The 23833-nt window shown below is 41.6% G+C and overlaps 1 protein-coding gene across 1 annotated transcript in view; it reads left to right on the top strand.

Moving 5' to 3' along the window:
• The first annotated feature begins 3473 nt into the window (after positions 1 to 3473).
• Positions 3474 to 23833, top strand: part of Btbd7 (BTB domain containing 7) — a 95780-nt gene continuing 75420 nt past the window's right edge. Inside the window, exon 1 of the mRNA XM_032908289.1 lies at positions 3474 to 3585. The gene's annotated coding sequence lies outside the window, so the exon portion shown is untranslated. The remainder of the gene's footprint in view (positions 3586 to 23833) is intronic.

Here is a 23833-nt window from a genome sequence, read left to right as displayed (position 1 = left end):
CTTCTGCCGAATTGTGCCTCATCACAAGGTCAGAATCCATGAAAACAAAGATTGCTGGTGAAAACCCTGAAATAAGTCCTTTTCCTATGTTTATGGTTAAGTAAAAGCAAGTTAGTGATGGCTCACTTTAAAGGTTTTTAAAGGCATATGTATATTAACATCTGAATATGTTTGCTCACCACATGCCTGCCTAATGCTGCCAGGGGTCAGAAGAGGGTATGGGATACTGCGGAACTGGAGTTACAGCTCGTTGTGAGTTGCAATGTGAGCACTGTGAAGCAAGACTGGGTCCTCTGAAAGAGCAGCCGGTGCTCCTAACTGCAGAGCCATCTCTCCATCCCCTAATGTGTTCAACGGATATAGACGAAGCTGAAGTTGTGGAAAATAGTGGAGGGGCCTGACTGTAGATATCGTGCAGTTATGGACTAGAGCTACAGTGGAGGGGGGCTAGGAGGTCAGCATGAAGAGCTACTCATCAACTCCAAATAGATGGAGCGGTTTCCCTCAAGACTCTTTTCCACTCACCATTTGCTATTGCTCACAGCTGTGTAGCCGGTTGACGCTCATCAGTTGTTGGGGAATCCCTCTCCCCTCTGTGGCAGTTTCTGGAGTTATCTTAGTGCAAAGGGAACACTTTTTATCCATTTTTGTTTTTGCTGCTGTTGCGCAGCATGGTGTCAGGTTTGGTGACTCTGATGGCCGGTTGTGCTGCTTTTCCTATGGTTTTGAGCGTCTGGAGAAAACATGGTGATTAAGCTCAGCTCGGTAAGCTGCACACCAGGAGCTCATCCAGCTTCTTGATGCTGTGAATCAGGATCTTCCAGAAACCAGTGGGCAGCAGGTACCCAGTTTTCTTCTTGTTTCACAACCAAATGTTGAGCATCAGAATCTGGCCCTTGAATCTCCATACCTCCTGTTGTCACCTCTGGGTTTCCATCAGTTGTTCTTAACTCTGACATATTGGTCACCAGGGTGAAGCTCTGTGTCCTCTTTTTGGTGATCATGGTCTTTCCCAGAGATCTGGGGGCAGCCATGTCTCACAGGAGATTGCAGTCACCGTATACGCAGCTCTGGAAGCAGGAAGAAGCCCTTGTGCAAACAGAATCCTTTTTTGAACAATAGTTACAGTTTCTGCTATAATTGACAGACCTTCAGAGATTAAAATAGAGGCAGCATATACAATGCACGAGGAAATGGTAAACTAATACGTCCAGGAAGAGTTCTTTTTTGAAAGAAAGCAGTTAATGACTTAATAAGAAAAATACAATAAACTTAAAAATGTTCGAAGAATTTAGCTCAGTGGTAGAGCGCTTGCCTAGCAAGCGCAAGGCCCTGGGTTCAGTCCCCAGCTCCAAAAAAAAGAAAAAAAAAAGTTCGAAAAAAAGTCAGGAAAATATTCAAAGAAATAAAAGTTCTTTTATTAGAAGTTGACAGAAGGGCCAGAGAGATGGCTCAGTGGTTAAGAGCACTGACTGCTCTTCCAGAGGTCCTGAGTTCAATTCCCAGCAACAACATGGTGACTCACGACCATCTGCAATGGGATCTGATGCCCTCTTCTGGTGTGTCTGAAGACAGCGACAGTGTACTCACATACATAAAATAAATAAATAAATCTTAAAAAAAAAGTTGACAGAAACAATTTATGTCCTTTAACTGAAGGCCAAATCTATAAAACAATAAAGGTCAAACTTCCTTTTAAAACAGAGACTAGAAAGATAGGGGTAAAGTGCTTGCCACGCAACTGAATTAAATCTTCAGAACCGGTGTCTCTTCATCTTTTAGTCTCATTGCTACTTTGTAGAGATGGGAGACAGAGCTCACAGGTCAGCTGGACGGAAATAAAAAGAGACCTTACCTCAAAAGTGAAAGGGGAAAACTGACTCCTGAGTTTGTTCTCTGCCCTGCACACCCCCTCCCCACCCCCGACCCCCACAAACACACCACATATGCACACGCACACCATATACTCAACATAAACAAAAGCACATATCAAAGGGCCAGGACCCTTTTTACTACAAAACAGAAAAAAGCAAACACAACAAAACAAAAAACCAGAAGCCAAACCCATGACAAACTTTCATTGCTTTTATCCTTTGAAATTTACCTAAACCACAAATACCCCCCACCCTCAAATCAATTGAGAAAGTTAAAGTAAATGCTACAGGCCAGTTAAATTTTTAAAAGATTAGGTTAAATCGAGTCAATTTATTCAGGAACTAAGGACAGGACCTTTTATTGAGGTGCTTTTAAAGGGGCCATAAAGAGCCCAAAACATGGATCAGTGATTTAGAGCACTTGTTGCGTTTGCGAAGGATCCGGGCTCCATTCCCAGCACCCACATGGTGACTCCACCACCATCTATGACTCTAGTTCAGGGGATCCGTGGGAACCAGACACGCATGTGGCGCACATACATGCAGGCAAAACATTCACACACATAAAAAAATTAATCTAACACCATCAAAAAGAAGTGTGACAAAAAAACTTGCTTTGGAAAGACTGGGGAAACACGGAAAACGCAAATTCCTGAAGGACACAGCCTGGATTCTTGTCTTGGCTTGCCCGCTTCCCTAGTTGTAAAACTGATAATAACGCCGGTCCCAACTACCTCAAAGGGCGGTTTTGGCATTCAGACAGAAACCATGTATTTAACTGTGCTTTGAAAACTGTAGGGCTTATAAATGTAAGTCGTTTTTGTTACAGCCTTGCGGTAATTACCGCAAAAATCACAAACAAGGGCTGTTTATGAAAGAGATCTGGCTCCCCCATGGGGGACACTGTGAATTCCATCAGCCTAGTTCTTTGTTGTTGAAACTTTTCGGTATCTTTTTTCTCAAATACTAGGTAACTAGCAAAGTACTACCTATAAAAGTACCAAGAGGACAAAACAGTTTCCAAACAAAAGGAAGCCACTGAAACGCAAAGTCGGCCAGGAAGGAATTTTCCTCCGGATCCCAGTTCTTTTTGAGGCAAGCATTTTATGCCAACACCCGGTGGGTGGCGGCAGCCCAGAGGAAACGAATCAGTGGAACTGGCCTTCCCCTGCGTAGTGCTGGTTATTCCATTTAGATACAACGAATAATACCCTACAATTTTAAGAGCTGTGCAGGATGCTGCAACAAGTACCCAGCGCCCCTTCGCACCTCCCTCGGGCAGACTTAGCCAGAAGAATGTGCGCGCACTCGCCTCTTGGCCTGAGCCCCTGGGAACGCGCCTCCCTAGCGTGCCCCTCCTCTCCCAACCCCGCGCGGCGACGTCGGGTCACGTGACGGGGGCGCGCCGACAGCGGGGGCGGGCGGGGCCGTCCGGCTCCGCAGAGCGGCGCAGGCGCGCCAGGGCCGCGCCGAGGTGAGCCCCTCCTGCTCCCTGTCGGAGTCAAAATGGCGACGGGGGGAACCTGGAGTGGTCCCGGAGCCTAAACCACTGACAGGAGAGGGGAGGGCGGCGGCGGCGGCGGCGGCGGCGGCGGCTGGAGGAGAATGGCCGCGGGGGCTGGCGCCAGTGCGGACGGCGGCGCTGGGGGCGGCGGCGGCGGAGGCGACGGCAGCGGTCCCAGCAGCAGTCGCGGCGGGAGGAGCCTCCGAGGTGAGTGTCCCTCGGTGTCTGAGGCAGAGGAGCCGTCTCGCCGTCCGACGCGGCGCGAGGCGTCCGGCTGAGGAAGGGGCGGTGGTTGGGCGTGGTGGCGCCTTGGCTGAGGCCCGGACGCCGTGGGGGTTGCTCTGGCGCTGACCAGCCGGCCGTCTAGGGCCCAGAGCGCCGGCGCGGGACCGGCCGGTCCCCGCGCCCTGAGGGGCGGGCCGGACAGCGCGCCTCCGGCCCGTCTGTGACTGAGGCGCGGCGCTCGGGGTCGGAGGGCGCGCATCCCACCCACCCCCGCCCCGGTGACCGCCCGGACCCGCTCCTAGCACCGGGCTTCGAGGGGCGGGACCCGCCGCACCCTGCGCTCGGGGACCCGCTCCCGGCGCGGACTCCTGTTTACGGGGTGCGGGGCCACGGGTGGGCGTGAGGCCTCAGGGAGGGCCAGAGCTTGGGGAGGCGTAGGCCTGGGGAGGGTCACTCCCCACGGGCGAAGTGAAATGGTCCGGGGTGAGTGCTCTGGGAGGAAAGAAACTGGCGTTGAGCTTTGACAGGTAGGTGGGGAGACAATACCGAGCGTCTGATGGAGACGCGGAGGCTGAGCTCCCTAGAGTACTTGGCGAAAGGCGTGCCTTTTCTTCTGCTGCTCTGCTGTTTACTCCCTTCCACGCACTCACACTCACTCTCTCACACTCTAGGGTGAGAACTTTCTCACCGTCTTAGGAGAAACTCTGAGGAGTGTTGTATCTGCTTTGAACTACCACAGCGCCTCTCACATACCAGCACGCATAATAAGTACTCTGGAGTAGGCCTACTTTACAGAGCAATCTTGGCTCTCTTTCCCAGTGCACTGTTTCCTCAGCTCAAACATTTTACTGTGATGAGCAAGGAAGAAGCATTTTTGCAGATAAGTTAGCTTTAGGAAGAAGCATTTTTGCAGATAAATTAGCTTTTCCAGAAAACGTTATCTTTTGTCTCTTGAGTAGCGTCTCATATCACACACCTTGTCTTCTTTGTAAGTCTGGAAGAAAGACTTGAAGTTATATGAACTTAATAGCAGCTGAGGTTAGACTTGTCTTGGAATTTTGGGGTCAGAAAAGCCTTTAGAGATTTGTGTGTTTTAAGGGGGGGGGGCACAGAAAGGTGCCTGGCCATGGGTCTTACCTGGGAAGGGGTGAGACCTAACTAGGATCGAGGCTTCTGCAGGTGAGAAAGAGCTCTTTTCACTCCACTCCTGCACTACTGTTTGTGAATTGCTTTCACCACACTGTTCATCCCAATCAGTAGGACTTTGCACAATAAAGTTGAAAGCAGAAATGAGCATTTCTCTCTGAACCTGGCAGCTACCCCAAAATAACTGCAAAGAGGCCACCCCACCCAACACCATATTTAATAAAACCTGAGTAACATTTCATTTGAAGTTTTCTTAGGTCCATAACTAGATTTTCATCACATTGTAGCCTGGCTCACTCTGGCATGGGTTCATTCTGTAAAACCTAACTCCTGTTAGTGTTCTGTGTCCCAACATGATTAGCATCTCAAGTTCTTTGTATCTGGCTCTAACCTTAGGATTTAAAACACAGTGGTTTTCCAGGTTCTACTGCCTAGTCCCCCTTCTCTCCTGCTGTAGGGCTTCAGAATTTAACTTTCAGAAATAGAATCAAATGATTATGTTTTCATATTTTAATCACTGGGTGCAGATTATTGAAGGTCTGCTTTGTGTTTTCATTATTCCAGACCTGGGGGTGGGAGTAAGAAATATAATGTATAATAGACTTTGCCTCGAGGTTCTTATTGGAAAAAGATGCACTCACATGTGGGAGGTCAGGGGAGAGGGAGTTCTAGCTGGCCCTTGGGAGTTTAAATAACTTCCTGGGACACTTGGAATGTTAACTGGCCAATGAGTGTTTATATTTACAGAGAGATTGGGCCAGTTGCTTTGTGACCTGGGGGTGGGGTGGGGGAGCAAGAGTCTAAACGTGAGATTAGTGCTAGGGAAAGGGAATAGAGGGAGACAAAAGGAGCAGGCAGTCTCCTCTCTAGAGGGTATTTTCCATAGGGGACATTAGCCAGAAGGCTGACTCTGTAGAAGGATATGAGTGCTAAATTGAAATTTCAAGTTTTGTACAAGTTTTAACAAACCTTTAAAGATGTTTGTTAAAAGCTGTCAACCACAGGTTAAGTTAAAATAAGGCAAGAATAAAATGAGCCAAAAAGATAGTAGCTAGCCATTTTATTACCTGACTCAGAGATGATATCTTAAACTAGGATCATTCCTCTGCTTCCCAGATATTAAGGTTACAGATTTGTACAATCCAGCAAAGTTTATCTCAAAATACTTTTTTGTAGTGCTGAAAATCAGATCTAAGGATGTTGTACTGCTGAGCTAGGTAAGGTAAAGTTAGTAAGAAGGGTTACCTAGCAGGTATGTGTGTCTTATACACTCACTGAAGTAAAATATATGTAATAAAATCTTAACTGTTGGTAATTGTACAGTTCTGTACAAGTTTACATTGTTGTACATCATTACCATTGCTATCTGCTGAGTTAGTTTTAAATTGTGTGTGTGTATATATATATATATACATATATATATATCTTTTTAACTTATTTTTACTTTTTGTACATTGGTGTTTTGCCTACATGTATGTCTGTGTGAGGATGTCAGGTCTTGGAGTGACAGAAAGTTGTGAGCTGCCATGTGGATGCTGAGAATTGAACCTCTGGAGGGACAGTCAGTGCTCTTAACCATCTCTCCCACCTCCTATTTTTCTTTTACTTTACTTTGTGTAGTGTGTGTGTATGTGTGTCTAATTATCTCTGTGTGTGCATATAGGAACTTAGAGTCACAGGCAGTTAGGAGCACCTGATGTGGATGCTGGGAATTGAACTCAAGTCTTTTGGAGGGGAAGATGCTCTTGGTTAAGGTGGCACTTGACAACTGAGCCACCTCTCCAGCCCTAAAAAATGTTATTTTTACTAGATTTTATTTTTTGTTAGTGCATATACATGCATGTGCATGCAGCCAAAGATCACAGGTGAAAGTCATGGGAATATTAGAGGAGTTGATTCTCTCCTACTATGTGGGTTCCCAGGGATGGAACTTAGGACTCACCAGCTCGTTCAGCAGATAGCTCTATGTGATGGATGATGTTGCCGGCCACATAGTCAGGATTTATTTTTCCCCTAGTGCTGAGATTTGAATTGAGGGTTCCATGTATGCTGAGTTTGGTTTCAGAGACAAAGTGACACAGCCTCAATCTGAGGAATTGAATTCTTTCATCCAAACTGAAAATTTGTACTCTTTAAACACTAACATGGTTAACCTCAGCAACTGAAATCTGTTATTCTACTGTATCTATGACCTTGACTAGGTAGAAGTACAATCATAGAATCTAAAACTCAGTATTTTTCTTTTGTGACTGGCTTGATGGTCCATTCGTGTTGTGCGGTGTCAGAATTTCCTTCCTTTTTTAAAGCTGAAAAACCCATTCTCAGTATATACTACATGTTGTGTCTTCAGTGGTCATGGACACCCCTGTCTTTTGATCACTATGTAAAATGCTGCTGTGAACATGGTAAAAATGACCTGTTCAAGATATCTCTTCAGTTTGGGTATTTATCAAACCAAAGGAAATTTATATTCCCACCAGTAGTGCACAAAGATTGTGTTCTGGGGTGTGAAGGATTCTCCTTTTATAATAAGTCATCCTAGAGAGTGTATGTGATTATCATTGTGTTTTAATATACATTTACTTAATGATGAATATCTTTTCCTGTACTTACTGGCATTTTGTCACCTCATCTGTCACTTTGGGTTTTTTGAGAGGGGTCTTGATGCACAGACTAGCATCAAAATGCTTAGCTTCCCTAGTTCTGGAGTTAGATGCACAGCCTACCATGCCCAGCTCCTGTGCCTAGGTTTTCAATCAAAAGTTCTGTTTGGTTGTTGAGTTGTCGGAGTTCTTTGGTTTTTCTGAGTATTGATCTCCTATCAGACATGATCCTGTAAAAAATTACACTTGTGTGGGAGTGCTAGCACGCTTGTGGACATTCCGTAGTACATGTATGGAGGTCAAAGAACAGCTTGGCAAGAGTTGTTTGTCCTTTCGTCTTGTGGTTGGAGATATGGGGGAGATTGAATTCAAACCCAGATCAGGCTTGACACCTACAACAAAATGCAAATGTTTTCTACTTATCTGTGCTGCCTTTTCTTCCTCGATGTGAAAAAGAAAAACAGCTTATTTGTTGGCTTTTTGAGACCAGGTCTTACTGCATGGTCAGGTTGGCCTTCGAACTAGGGACCTTCTTTCTGTAACCCAAACTCTGGGGTTGCAGGCATGTACCACCACACCCAACAAGAACTTAAAAGAATTTTTTTTTTCTGTGATGTTGGGACAAAATCCCAACTTCAGCCACTACTACAACAACACCTCTAGTCTGTCAGAAAGTTTTTAACTATGATGAAGTCCTGTTTACCTTATTTCTCTTTTCATTGTTTGTCCTTTTGGTGTGGTGTGGAAATGGTTGCCATAAAGGTTTTCTCCTTTTGTTTTCTGTTAAGGGTTCTATACTTGTAAATACTCTATCTTTTTTTTTTTTTTTTTTTTTTTTTGGTTCTTTTTTTTCAGAGCTGGGGACCGAACCCAAGGCCTTGCGCTTCCTAGGCAAGCGCTCTACCACTGAGCTAAATCCCCAACCCCAATACTCTATCTTTTTAAGATTAACTTTTCCCAGTTAAGTTCAGTTTTCCCAGTACTATTTATTTAAAAATACTGTCTGATTCGATGGCTTTGGCACCTTAATGGAAATCATTTGAGGACTGGGTATGTAGTGTAGTTGTAGTGAGAATCCTTAGCATGTACTAAGAAAGAGAAGGAGAGAAGGAGTGAGGAGGGAGGGAGCAATAACCATTGAACCGTAAGTGCTACGTTTTGGTTGTGGCTCTCTAGGTCTCTTTGTATTGGCATCAGGCTATTTTAATAACTACTTTGTAGTTAAGATTTGAAATCAACGAATATGAGACCTCTGCACTTTTAATGATTGTTTTGCAGTGAAATCTTTTGAGATGCCATTGAAATTTTAAAATAGAGTTCGCTAATAAAAACTATTGGGATTTTGTTCTATTAAATAATGAAAATTGCTTTAGGTAGTATTAACCTTTTTGCACTTATTTATTGTGTGTATGATTGTATGTATAAGATTGTGGGTGCACATGTATGTCAATACTTTTGTGCAGTTATAGGAGTCATGTCTCTCCTTCCCACTTAAATGAATTCTGGTTAAGTCTAATGTAGATCTTAGAGGGAAATGTCTGTCTGTCTGCCTGCCTGCCCCTCCCCCTTTTTCTCACACCACACACACACACACACACACACACACACACACACACACAAAAGGAAACAGACAAGGTCTGGTGTTAGCACAAGTTTTTGTGTATGGCATTTATTACATTGAGATAATTTTTTTACATTCAGGATTTATTGGGTATTTTAGCTGTTTTTTGGTTTTGTTTTTTAAATGTAAGTTCTGCAAGAGTTTCTAGCCTGGTGAATAAGAAAATTGTGATGTTGACAAAATAATATGGCAGTCCTGGCTTTATACACATACTTTATTTTTGTTCTGAGTTAGGGTCTTGCTATGTACCCCAGGCTGGCCCAGAACTCACAGCATAGCCCAGATGGCCTTTAACTAGTGATGTAACCCTACCTCAGCTTTCCAAGTACTGTGTGCAAGCCACTATATCAGCCTTATTTATGAAACATTAAAAAACATTTTCATTTGAATTTCTGCTGTTAAAAAACCCGACTTTGGGCATCAAACCTCTCTTTACAGTCTGACTACTGTTTATAGTCTTTTGATTTTGTTTTCTTTTTGATGGCATCGCACTGTTACCCAGACTGTTCTTGAACTCACAGCACAAGTGATCTTACTGTTCCAGCCTCCCCAGCAGCTGAGACTATAGATGCACACTACTGTACCAGGCTCTAATCACTTTGCAATCTCAAGTAAGTTACCTAATCTGTTTGAAGATTAATTTTCTCTCTTGTTATAAAAGAAATAAGGATCAGCAAGATGGCTTAGCAGGTAAAGACACTTGCTAAGCCTGATGGCTTTGAGTCTAATCCCTGAGATCCTCATAGCGGAAGAAGAGAACTGATTCCCACAGCTGTTGTCTGACCTAAACATGTATTCTAATATGCAGGAGTGCACACACACACACGCATTAAAAAAAAGAAGAAAAGATAGTGCTGGATGTTTGGTATACACCTTTAATTCCAGCACTCAGGAGGCAGAGACAGACAGACACCCATAACTTCCACGCCAGCCATAGTCTATATAGTGAGTTCCTGGCTAGCTAAGGCTACATAGTGAGATTCTGCCTCAACAAAACAACGGCAACAAAAGTAGAATTGTCTTGCCTAGGTTTTTAGAAATCTACGTGTGGATTTTAAACCCTGTTCTATTCTTTTCTATTCCTCTCCTCACTAGTCGGACTGTTGTTGAATAGCCGCTAGCTGAGGCTGGGCCAGGCCACTTTTTCCTTACTCTCCCTACCTATCTCTGGCTATTTTTGTATCTTTAACTTATTTTTATTATTTTAATTATATGGGGGAGGGATAAGGGTGGGAATATGTGCACATGAGTGCAGGTACCCGCAGAGGCCAGAGGTGTCAGACCCGCTGGTGCTAGAGCTGCAGTTGATTGAGAGCTACCTGCATGCACCTAATCACTGAGCTGTCTCTCCAGCCCTTGACTGTTCTTGATAATACTTCCAAAAAGTACAGCAGAATGTCCAATCTTACATTTCCCATCACTCCAGTTGAACCAAGCTGTTTCTTATTTCCTCTCCTTCCATCTGTGGTTTTCATGTGTTTATCCAAGTGCTCGGAGTTTCCTTATTCTTTGTCATCAACTCTTGTTAGCTGCCCATCATATATCTCCATTCCTGACAAATCTGCTTTTATTCTTAAATATAGGGCACTTAGAGATGATTCATCACCAACTCCAGGGTTAGGTTTTGGTTAGTCTAATCCAATCAGTTGCATTCCCTTGTAAACTATTACCTGCCCCAGTCAGGTTGAACTAAAGGAGATAGACTGTTTCTGAGGGAAATGGTTCTTCTTTCTCTTCATGTTCAAGAACATGAGAATATGAGGCCCTTAATGCTGTTGGCAGTTGTCCTCTAACCACAGGGATAAAACATTTCCTGAAGATAGCAGATCAGAGGTAGAAAGAGAGTTCTTGGTGGCATCATTTAGTTATATCATGCCCTGAACTTCCCTACTACAAGATTTCTTATAACAGATACATTTATGAGACCACATATTTATGTAAGTATGTATATGGGTGCTTTGACTGTAAGTTTTGTACTATGTATCTGCACAAGCTAGAAGAGGGCTCTGGGACTGGTCTTGGTGAACTGCCATGTGGGTGCAGAGAACGAAATTTGGCTCCTCTGGAAAATCAGCACGTGCTCTTAACCACTGAGCTATCTCTTCAACCACAAATTTCTTGTTTTAAACAAGCTCTGTGGAATTAAAAATGTTCTGGTTGGTACAGTGCCTTTTATTCTCAAGGTCTAGTTATTTTATCTTTACCAACAGTTGTCTACTCTGTTGGCACTTTAGACCTCTCTCCCATCTACATCACAGCATATTGTAAGCACTCACTTGATGTGTCTGACTGTAAGTCAAAGTATATAGAATGTAACATGTCTGTTCATGATAGATATCCACCAAGTGACCTTGGGATAAAATAACATGATGACTGTATAATTGTTGGATAAGCAAGTTTAAAATAAATGTAAGGTGTATTATGACCTTTAAGCCAAATTAAAATGAAAACTTTAGATATTGTTTGCTGGCATCCCCACAAAACAAAACAGGGTTTATCTATGTATCCCTGGCTGTCCTGGAACTTGCTCTGTAGACGAGGCTAACTTCAAACTCTGAGATTTGCCTGCCTTTGCTTCCTGAGTGCTGAGGTGCTGAGATTAAGGCATGCACCACCTCCACCCTGTGATGATTCTTAATTATCAACTGGAATTTATTTTTTGAGAGAGATCACTCTATAATGAAGGTTGGTCTTGAACTCAAAGGAATCCTTTTGCCATAGTCCCCTAAGTGCTAGAGTTAACTCTGTGAGCTATTGTGCCTGAATATATATTTCACTTAGGTAGAAAATGTGGATCATGGGACTACAGAGATTGCTCAGTTAAAAGCAAGTACAGAGGACCAGAGTTTTGTTTCCCAGTAGCCACATGAGACAGCTTATTACTACCTGCAACTTTAGTTCCTGAGACCTGATGCCCTCTTCTGGTTTCTGCAGACACCCACATTCACATGCACATATCTACGCACATGCACATATCTACATACATAATCATTTACAAATAAAATAAATTTGGGGGACATGAAGTCATTTGTTTTGTCTCTTTTTAAAAAAGAAATTGTGGTCTCATCTTGTCATAGTCCCTTATGGAAGGAGCAATATTAAATTGTACTTTTATAGTACTATTCTTTCCTTTTTTAAGTGGGAAACATATGGCAGAACTAACTTCCAATGTATTGTATGTACGTGTGTGTGTCCATGTGTCTGCACACATGCATGTATGAAGCCCAGAGGACAGCTTCAGGCACTGTTCCATAGGAGACATCTACCTTGATTTTTGAGAAAGTCTTTCATCAGTTGGGATCTCAGCAGATAGGGTAGATGGGTTGGTCATCCGGTGCTGAGCATGTGCCTGTCTCTGTCTCTTCAGTGCTGGGATTACAAGCACACCTGGCTTTTTTAAAAACCAGGTCCTTTCTGACTGAGACATTTCCCCAGTCCTTGTTGTTTTAAAAGGCCATAATATTTATACATACTTATGGGGTACAATATAATGTTTTAATTTTCATCTATATTGGATAGTAAGTGTTTTGAAAATTGTAGTTAGGTCTGTTCTATCTAGGATTCATTTCTGAATTGTGTTTTAAGAAATTTTATAATTTATAATTTTATAATATACTTTATTAGATTTAAATATTCATGTCTTTCCCAAAATATTTTTTGTTTGCTTTAGACTAGGCATGAGTTTTATTGTAAAGCAAAATGTTTTGGGCAGAGCTAGGTAAGTTTGTGGCAAATGTTAGATCTGTTAATGATAAGAGAAATTTCATTAAAACTGTTGATGACTTTTCTCCCCCAGCAACTTGCATGGGCCAGCATCATGAAAGCTAGCGGGTAGGGAAGAAACTTCAGTTCAGCTCCAGCTTGATTTCTCCATGTCCTTTAACAAAAGTATAATGTGTTTTCAACAACACGGTCTTACCATAAAGTTCTGATGGCTAACCAAGAGCAATGACAGTATCCTGTATTGTTTCAGAAACATCTGGGACTTAACTGCCCAATGCCTAATAGGTGTCTTATACCTGGCTCTTGGATTTTCATTTCGTCACCTTTGGCTTCTGGGAGGAACATTAAATACCCGTGGAGGGTACCCCCATTCAATATCATTTTTCAATGAGCTTGTAAAGTAGATTTCTATATGGCTTTTTCATCCATCCACAGTTTTAGTTGCCCCTTCTCATCCCTATCCTCCCACTTACCTCCCTGGTATACCTTTATTCTCCTAGTAATTCCCCCTTCCTATATTATGTTCAATGTGTTCCATTCCCACTCCCTCCCTCTGATGACCCCTTTGAATTTTTTGGCTTCTACTAGCACACAGTAATGTTAAATCATACTATTGTAAAAATGTGTAGTTAGGGTCCACATATGAGGGAGAATAGGCAGTGCTTGTTTTTCTAGGCCATTGTTACCTCAGTCAATATATTTTCTAATTTCATCCATTTTCCTGCAGAGTTCATTCTTTACTACAGAATAAAGTTTCACTCTGTGTATGTGCCACATTTTAATTACTAGTTCATTAGTTGATGAAAATCTAGTTCTACTTCCTCCATTTTGTGACTAGAACGCCAATGAACATGGAGGTACAGGGGGTATGGAGTCCTTGGTATTTTATTATTTATGTATTTGTTTACATGTGTGTGTTAAGGTCAGAGGGCAACTTGCTGGAGTCAGTTCTTTCTTTCTACCATGTAGATAGATCCTGGGGAATCAAACTTAAGCTGTCAGGCATGGTGGCAAGTGGTTTTACCTGCTGAGCCATCTTCTTAGCCTCTTGACAAAGAAAAAGCCTGTCACTGATTTCAGGCAGTAGAATTAGTATTATTTGTGGGTTATGTATCCCATGTCATCCACTCCCATAACACCGTGCTAGAAGTTGAACTTGAGGCCTCACACATACTAGGTAAGCATTCTACCACCGAGTTAAATTCCCAGCCCACTATTATTTTTAAGACAAAAAACAAAGGTGCTGGAGAGATGGCTCAGAAGTTAGGAGTAGTGACTGCTCTTGCAGAGGACTCGGGTTCAGTTCCTAGCATCCATATAGCTCACATTCATCAAGAACTCCAGTTCCAGGAGATCTCATGCCCTCCTTCTGCCTTCCACAGGCTCCTGCATGCATGTTGTGCACATAACATACATACATTCAGGAACACAACACATACTCACAGAAAATAATAAATCAACGTTAACAAGCACCTTTTTTTCCCACTCCGTAGTGAAGTAAGTATGTGCGCATGCCTGTGCGCCCATGCCCATGTAAGTATAGTGCCAGTGATGGATCACCTAGGTCGCATCCTGCTTTCTCTGCCTTCCTTCCCAAATCACTTTTGTCTCAGCAACCAGGTTTTGTCCTTGCTTGGGTCTTCATATGCTTTCTGAGCATTATTTTCTAATGTCTTCCTTTTCTGTCTCTTTAAGAATAAAATTCATACTTTTTAACTGCTGATCCTACATTATCAACTCACATGTCACTTTAGCAACCTTATAAAGCAGACTGTTTCATTATCATCAAGAAGACGACAAAAACTTTGCCCAAGATTGTGCAGTTTATAAATGTTATATATGGCAGAACTGGATCCACATTCAGGCAGCTTGTTTCCAGAGTTCTTCATCTTCACTGATATACACTTCCCGGGCAGTATAGTTGTCTGTTTATTGCTGTGTTCTACTAGACATTTGTACCTTTGGAGCAAAAAATTATGCTACTTTTTGTTCATTTTATATCCCCAAGTGCTCAGCACTTAGATATCCAGACAAACGTTTAGTTGAAAGAAAATCCTTTTACTTGGTTTTGATAATCTTAGTGCTTGAACCCAGGCCCTCACACATAAGCTAGGCAAATGCCTTACCATTAGACGTGTGTGTGTGTGTGTGTGTGTGTGTGTGTGTGTGTGTGTGTGTGTGTGTGCGCACGCGCGCGCGCATGCGCGCACAGATATATACTTATACATGTGGCTAAAAATTATATTTAATTTGAGAGCAGAGAGGTTCTTGGGAGTGAACAGGTTTGAGACAGTATCTTCCTCTGAAGCCCAGATTGGTTTCAAACTCTGAAGCTGAGGATGAGCTTGACCTTCTGAGCCTCCTGCTTCTACTTCCTAGATGCTGGCATATATCCTGCTTGGTTTTTGTGGTGTTAGATCATATCCAGGGCTTTGTTCATGCTAAGTAAGTACTCTGCCTGCTAAGCTACATCTTCAGCTCTGTACTAACCTTTCTAATGGATATACTTTCTGTTTGCATATAGAATTCTTTTTTAAAATGTATCTCATATTCAATTTGTGTGTGTGGAGGAGGTGGGTGCTTGGGATCAAACCAGGGCCTTGTGTAATGCTGGACAAAACTACCACTAAGCTTCACCTAAAAGAACAATGACAACATCATTTTCTTTTTCTTTTTCTCTAGTTCTTCCTGTCTTGCCTCTTTACCAGCCTTTAATATATTATCATTCATATTCCTGTTTTTTAAAAGACTTATTTTAATTATATCTGTCAGGGACATCAAATCTTGCAGAGCTGGTACAGGTGTATTTGAGCCACCTGACATGGGTCCTGGAACAAAGCCTTAGTCCTCTGCAAGAGCAATACACATTTTTTTTTTCTTTTCTTTTTTTCAGAGCTGGGGACCGAACCCAGGGCCTTGCGCTTGCTAGGCAAGCGCTCTACCGCTGAGCTAAATCCTCAACCCCGCAACACACATTTTTAACTACTCAGCTGAGCCATCCTTCTAGCCCCATCAAATTTATATTTTAAAAGTATGTTTTTATTTCAATAACAATATGAAATCTGCCATCTTAAGTTTTTAAGTGTATGATGCATTGATTTAGGTACATTGTTGTACTATAGATTTCTAGAGCTTAATTTTCTTGGTTATCTGAAACTTTATTCCTCTTAACTAATAAACTTTAATTCTTTCAGTTCCACTACTAATAGCCATTGTGATTCTGTGAGTTTAACTAGTATAGATAGTTACTAGTCAATCTGGGTAATGACCAAACCTAGATGAATAATCTTATATAAATGAGTCTATACAATATTTCTCTTTATATGACTTTATTACTTCACTTATAATGTCTTCAAGATTCATCTATGCTACCAAATGGTTCCTTCTTTAAGGCCAAATAATTCCCCTTTCTATATGTACTACATTTTCTTTGCCTTTTATCTGTTCATGGGCATTCAAGTTGTTTGCATATCTTGGTTCTTAGAATACCTGTCCCATTACCCCAAGTCTTCTCTATACTTTCATTTGCTACTGAAAAGAAAATTAAATGAAAAGTAACTCATTAAGATTTCCTCTTACTGAAAACCAGAAAATCAAATTGCCATAATTACTGTACTGTAACTGAGCTACCAACTCATCGTGGTTTGTATGTACTCTGCCCAGGGAGTGGCACCATGTAGAGGTGTGGCCTTGTTGGAATAGGTGTGTCACTGTGGGTGTGGGCTTTAATATCCTGACCCTAGCTACCTGGAAGTCAGTTTTCCACTATCAGCCTCAGATGAAGATATAGAACTCTCAGCTCCTCCTGCACCATGCCTGCTTGATGCTGTCATGTTCCTGCCTTTAATACTGGACTGAACCTCTGAACCTGTAAGCCAGCCCCAATTAAATGTTGTCGTTGTAAGACAACATGTTGCCTTGGTCATGGTGTCTGTTCACAGCAGTAAAACCCTAACTAAGACACTACTGTTTGGTGTACATCTCTTAATTTCACTTTTACCCCACGACTTGCTGACACTTACTTGGGTCAAATCAAAAGCTAGAAACATGTTGAAGTGTTTTCATTTACATTCAAGCTACACAGTAACTAGTGGCAAGGTAGGAAGAGGTCCTAAGAGCACAGAGTTGGGGAAGTTACTAGAAGAGAGAGATTCATCATAGAACTCAGCGTATGTATCTTACTCAAAGTGAACTCTGTTCAGTCTTTCATAATGCAGAGTAGCTTTCTCAGCTTGCTACATGAAATTCCAGCAGGAGGAAAGAAAGTGTAAGACTTTCTGAAGTCACCCTTTATCATACCATTATGTGTTTTAGCATCCTTGGGAAGGGCCTCTAAGAATTGCAAGTATATCTGAAGGTTTCCCTTGGTTTCTCTCTTCTCCATAAGACCAGTGCTTCTTTGTTGTTTTCTTTCAAGCCAGGAATAACTGCTGCTTAGGAGATCTGAAGTTTGACACTGCTGTGACTACATAGATACTAATGTTCACCCTTGTCTGCCTGTAAGAAATACTAATTACCTCTGGTCTCCCGCAAGATCCTTTCACTTCTGTCCAGGGTCCAGGGCAGAGCTTTCAGTAGAGGGGTAAGGAACTTATCTCTAAGGCCTCAGCCTTATGAAAGGTTATGAAGGACCTTTATTAACATTTTTCAGTAGAAGCCTGCTGAATTCTTGGTAATTTTTTTGTAGGAAAAATCATGTCAAAATGGGGTTTAAGCATTTGTGATAGCCTGATCAAAACTTCAAGAAGTTACTCTAGAGTAACCTGTGGAAGAAGTAGGTTGTCTTGAAATTTTTTAAATCTTCTACTCCAGCAAGTTTTAGTAATGCATGGGCCTGATAGTTGTTCATAAGCTGACCTCTGTGTTAAAGTGCCTATATCTTCATTTCTTAGTGTTTAGAGACAGCCAGAGAAAGGCTGACTTTCTCTAATTCCATGCCATAACCTTTGTGTCTTTCTTTCTGTATTCACTGTACCTTGTCATTTTTGTATATGAAATTGATCTTCCTTTTTTTTTACTCTCCAACATTAATAACTTGGCTACATGGTACCTGAGTACATGGTGTTGGTTTATGTCATTATGACAAGGAGACAGTAGGAATTAGTAAAGAGCAGAGGAAGGAAAATTGAAGGAAATTCAAAACTGAAGATGGAATTCTTCATATGTGCTCTTGTCTCCCAGTTTTCTGTGAGTCTTTCCTGATTGGAGTTTCCATTTCTAAGCACCTCATTTATTAATAAGTATGCATTACCAGCCAGGCATTCTTGAAGCTCCTTGGCATATATAGTTAATGAAGTAAGACGCAGTTCTAATCCAGTGGGGACATAGTCTGCGGAGGGCTTAGACAGTGTATCCCTTACAGAGAAACAAGCACCACAGCTGAAGACTGTGTAAACTTCCTGGCAGCCGAGGAGAGGTTCACTTAAAACAGAGAGTTGTAAGTGAACCTCATTTAAATGCCATTTCTTCCCTGTAGACTGTTCTGGCCTCACCCAGCCTGATTAATGTTTTCCATACTTTTCCTCGTTTTCTCAGCCCCAACACATAAAGGCCTGTTCATTTTTCTCTGCCCCCTTCACAGAATAGTTTCAAGGTCTCAGCTGAAACGTCCCAATTTCTTTAAAAAACAAAACAAAAACAAAAAAAAAAAAAAAAAAACTTTTGAGACCAGGACTCTCACTGTAGCTAGCCTACACTGGCTTTGAGCTCACATGATAAGCTGCTGCTTGTCTCAACTTCCCAAAGTGTATACCACCATGCTGGCTAAAAACAGCATTGGACCTCAACACCAGCTCACTATTTATTTCAGAACAATATAGTCTGAAGTTGGGGAGCTGAGGGAGAGAGTTAAAAGACATTTCATGGTACACCATGGTGTTTCTGCATTGGGATTCTCAAAACCAACGTAGTACAACTCTTATGTGGCCAAGAATTATTAAAACAAGGATACAAAGGGAAGGGAATCATGGGGCACAGTTCAAGGGAGATAAACAAAGGCTTCCTTGAGTCTTCTTGTGGAGGAGACATGCAGGAAGGACATATTTCATCCTACCAGTGTGGAAATGTGGCTGTACATGTGAAGTGTTGTCTCTTACTGAAGTTGATTAGAGACATAGTGCACAGAGCTTTTATTGAGGTCTGGTCACAGAGGCCTTTTGACTTGACTTCTGCCTAAATTCTAAGTTCACAAGAGGAAAACAGCAATTTAGTATGTATCATATTGCTTCCCAAACTATTGAGGTTCTGTGAATCACCCTGTCAAACAGTTAGAGGATAGAGGGAAGACTCATGACCCCCATACTCAAACACTGCCAGGGCTAACCTGTAAACAAGCTTTTTGGGGGACTATTAGGCTGAATGGAGCCTGCTATCTACTTTCACTGAGCTCTGCATAATATTTATTTTTTATCAATTTTCATACTTGTTATTTTCTTTCAACATTAGCTTAGTGCTTCTGATTTCCATCGTGTAATTGAAAGTATCTTCCATGGAGCACTGTTTGTAGCTTCTTATTGGGCTTTGCTTGAAAGGTTTGTACCAGTAAGTATGGAAAGGCTTGCTGCAGTTCTTTGAGGACCCTAGCTCTTTGCAGGATGTGCACCACCTGGTTTTACTGCCTTGCCTGCATTCTACCTGTCTGCTCTCTACTACCCACTTTGCTTAATTTGCACAACTGCTTACTCTGCCCTAATTCCCCATTACTACCACTCTGTCACTACCCATTCATTCCCATTGTAGCCTGTACTTTTCATGGCTTTGGGCCCATTGTTTAACTTAGTGTAATTATTTGTTTAGATTTCTGTTTTCTCTCACTCAAACTTAAGATCATTAAAAACTAACACTGTGTAACCTATAGTTAGTATGCAGATTTTTTTTTTTTTTTCCGGAGCTGGGGACCGAACCCAGGGCCTTGCGCTTCCTAGGTAAGCGCTCTACCACTGAGCTAAATCCCCAGCCCCTAGTATGCAGATATTATATAATGTGTAGATCTCCAAAACTGACCAATAGTTCCCAAACTAATCTTATTTTGTGGTAGGATGAGCATAATAGTAATATAAACACTAAAATACTTTATGCTATGTAATGTGTACAGTATAAACAGGAGATGAAACTTACAACTAGAGATTTACGCTTTCTTTTTTTTTTTTTTTAGGAGTTTATTTTTAACTCTGTATGTGTGTGTATCTTTATGTGGGCATCTGCCTATGAGTGCAGGTACCTGTGTAGCCAGAGATGTTTGATCCTCTAGAACTGGAGTTATGGATAGTTAATGAGCTGCTTGGTGTGGATGCTAGGAGTCAAATACAGATTCTCTGCTCCTAACCACTGAGCCATTTCTGTATCCCTTATTCTGAACTCTTAATTGAAGTTGTTACTTTTTAATAAAATAGTCTGTTGGTATGCTTATAGGTTAAACTGGAAACAGTGGAGAGAGAAACACACAATTTTGAAATACATGACTTGGTCTAAGTTTGGTGAACTACTTTGGTATAGAAAAAGAGGAGGAGGAGGAAAATGCCTTGTTTTGACTCTAGTTGTTCATGGTCTTTCTTTAAAAAGATACTTGCATAGTTAGGTTTCTTCCCTACCCTGTGTTTCAAAATAACCTACTTAAAGTCTACTATGTATTATGTAATTGATCCTTTTTGTAGCTTGGGTATAGTAATACATGCCTGTAATCCCAGCACTCAGAAAGTACAGCAAAAATCATGACTATCAGAACTTCAAAGGTTATTTACAAAATTAGAAGTATGTAAACACTCTGACCTAAGCTCTAATAGTTTTAAAGATTCATTTGTATATTCTCACATACATACATACATACACACAAATACATGCATAAACACATATGTATATATTATGTTTATGAGTGTTTTGGTTGCATGTATATTTGTGCATCGTATGTATGCATTGCCTATAGAAAGGAGAAAAGGGCATCTGATCCCTTCGAACTATAGTGATTGATGGTTGTAAGCCACCATGAGGGTGCTGGGCCTGGGTCCTCTGGAACAGCGGCAAGTGCTTTAATCACTGAGCCATTTGTGTAGCGCCTCTCTCGCTATTTTAACACCAACACAGAATGTACTGCAAATTAATAACAAGAACAACTGAATTGAAAAATGAGCAAGGAGGGCCAGCAGGATAGCTCAGTGGGCACCAAACCTGGTGGCCTGAGTTGAATCCCTATGACACACATGCCAGGGCATGCTCAGTTACACACACACAGGCAGAAATAAATAAATGGGCAAAGAGCATAAAGCAACATGGGAGTTAATAAGAATATTGAGAAACTAAGCTTCATATATAAATATACATACGTGTGTGTGTGTGTGTGTGTGTGTGTGTGTGTGTGTGTGTGTAAAAATAGCAGCAGATTCATTTTCCCTTACTCAGAGTGTAAAGATTAAGAATTATGTTTAGCATTTTAGACATTTTCTTGGAAAGTCATTAGGAGTCTAAATTGTACCTTTTCTTTCTTTTTTTTTTTTTTTCTCCATCTTTATTAAATTGGGTATTTCTTATTTACATTTCAATTGTTATTCCTTTCCCTGGTTTCCAGGTCAACATCCCCCTAACCCTTCCCCTTTTCTACTCCCCTTCTATATGGGTGTTCCCTTCCCCATCCTCCCCCCATTACCATCCTCCCCCCAACAATCACGTTCACTGGGGGTTCAGTCTTGGCAGGACAAAGGGCTTCCCCTTCAACTGGTGCTCTTACTAGGGCTACCTAGCTATCTAGCAGTTGGAGCCCAGGGTCAGCCCTATAGTCTTTGGGTAGTGGCTTAGTCCGTGGAAGCTCTGGTTGGTTGGCATTGTTGTTCATATGGCGTCTCAAGCCCCTTCGAGCGCTTCCAGTTCTTTCTCTGAATCCTTCAACGGGGGTCCCGTTCTCAGTTCAGTGGTTTGCTGCTGGCATTCGCCTATGTATTTGCCATATTCTGGCTGTGTCTCTCAGGAGAGATCTACATCCGGTTCCTGTCAACCTGCACTTCTTTGCTTCATCCTTCTTATCTAGTTTGGTGGATATATATGTATGGGCCACATGTGGGGCAGGCTCTGAATGGGCGTTCCTTCTGCCTCTGTTCTAAACTTTGCCTCCCTATTTCCTGCCAAGGGTATTCTTGTCCCCCTTTTAAAGAAGGAGTGAAGCATTCGCATTTTGGTCATCCTTCTTGAGTTTCATGTGTTCTGTGCATTTAGGGTAATTCGAGCATTTGGGCTAATAGCCACTTATCAATGAGTGCATACCATGTGTGTTTTCTGTGATTGGGTTACCTCACTACAGGATGATATTTTCCAGTTCCATCCATTTGCCTATGAATTTCATAAAGTCATTGTTTTTGATAACTGAGTAGTATTCCACTGTGTAGATGTACCACATTTTCTGTATCAATTCCTCTGTTGAAGGGCATCTGGGTTCTTTCCAGCTTCTGTCTATTATAAATAAGGCTACTATGAACATAGTGGAGCATGTGTCTTTGTTATATGTTGGGGCATCTTTTGGGTATATGCCCAAGAGAGGTATAGCTGGGTCCTCAGGTAGTTCAATGTCCAATTTTCTGAGGAACCTCCAGACTGATTTCCAGAATGGTTGTACTAGTCGGCAATCCCACCAACAGTGAAGGAGTGTTCCTCTTTCTCCACATCCTCACCAGCATATGCTGTCACCGGAGTTTTTGATCTTATCCATTCTGACTGGTGTGAGGCGGAATCTCAGGGTTGTTTTGATTTGCATTTCCCTTATGACTAAAGATGTTGAACATTTCTTTAGGTGCTTCTCAGCTATTCGGCATTCTTCAGCTGTGAATTCTTTGTTTAGCTCTGAACCCCATTTTTTAATAGGGTTATTTGTCTCCCTGCAGTCTAACTTCTTGAGTTCTTTTTTTATTTTGGATATAAGCCCTCTATCTGTTGTAGGATTGGTAAAGATCTTTTCCCAATCTGTTGGTTGCCGTTTTGTCCTAACAACAGTGTTCTTTGCCTTACAGAAGCTTTGCAGTTTTATGAGATCCCATTTGTCGATTCTTGATCTTAGAGCATAAGCCATTGGTGTTTTGTTCAGGAAATTTTCTCCAGTACCCATGTGTTCGAGATTCTTCCCCACTTTTTCTTCTACTAGTTTGAGTGTATCTGGTTTGATGTGGAAGTCCTTGATCCACTTGGACTTAAGCTTTGTACAGGGTGATAAGAATTGATTGATATGCATTCTTCTACATGCTGACCTCCAGTTGAACCAGCACCATTTGCTGAAAATGCTATCTTTTTTCCATTGGATGGTTTTGGCTCCTTTGTCAAAAATCAAGTGACCATAGGTGTGTGGGTTCATTTCTGGGTCTTCAGTTCTATTCCACTGGTCTATCTGTCTGTTTCTGTACCAGTACCATACAGTTTTTATCACTATTGCTCTGTAATACTGCTTGAGTTCAGGGATAGTGATTCCCCCAGAAGTCCTTTTATTGTTGAGGATAGTTTTAGCTATCCTGGGTTTTTTGTTATTCCAAATGAATTTGCAAATTGTTCTGTCTAACTCTATGAAGAATTGGGTTGGAATTTGGATGGGGATTGCATTGAATCTATAGATTGCTTTTGGTAAAATGGCCATTTTTACTATGTTAATCCTGCCAATCCATGAGCATGGGAGATCTTTCCATCTTCTGAGATCTTCTTCAATTTCTTTCTTCGGAGGCTTGAAGTTCTTATCATACAGATCTTTCACTTGCTTGGTTAAAGTCACACTGAGGTATTTTATATTATTTGGGACTATTATGAAGGGTGTCGTTTCCCTAATTTCTTTCTTGGCTTGTTTCTCTGTTGTGTAGAGGAAGGCTACTGATTTATTTGAGTTAATTTTATACCCAGCCACTTTGCTGAAGGTGTTTATCAGGTTTAGTAGTTCTCTGGTGGAACTTTTGGGATCACTTAAATATAGAATCATATCGTCTGCAAATAGTGATATTTTGACTTCTTCCTTTCCAATCTGTATCCCTTTGATCTCCTTTTGTTGTCTAATTGCTCTGACTAGGACTTTGAGAAATTGCACCTTTTCTGACAGTGTATCTCCAAATTGGTTTTTTTTTCTCCGCCTTCCTTCTCCTCTCCTTTTTGCTTTCCTTTTTCTTTCCCTGCCTGCTTGCAT

Source organism: Rattus rattus, chromosome 7, assembly GCF_011064425.1.
Source record: "Rattus rattus isolate New Zealand chromosome 7, Rrattus_CSIRO_v1, whole genome shotgun sequence".
Taxonomy (NCBI): domain Eukaryota; kingdom Metazoa; phylum Chordata; class Mammalia; order Rodentia; family Muridae; genus Rattus; species Rattus rattus.
The sequence above is the reverse complement of the archived record's forward strand: the minus strand, read 5'-3'. Positions and strand labels throughout refer to the sequence as shown.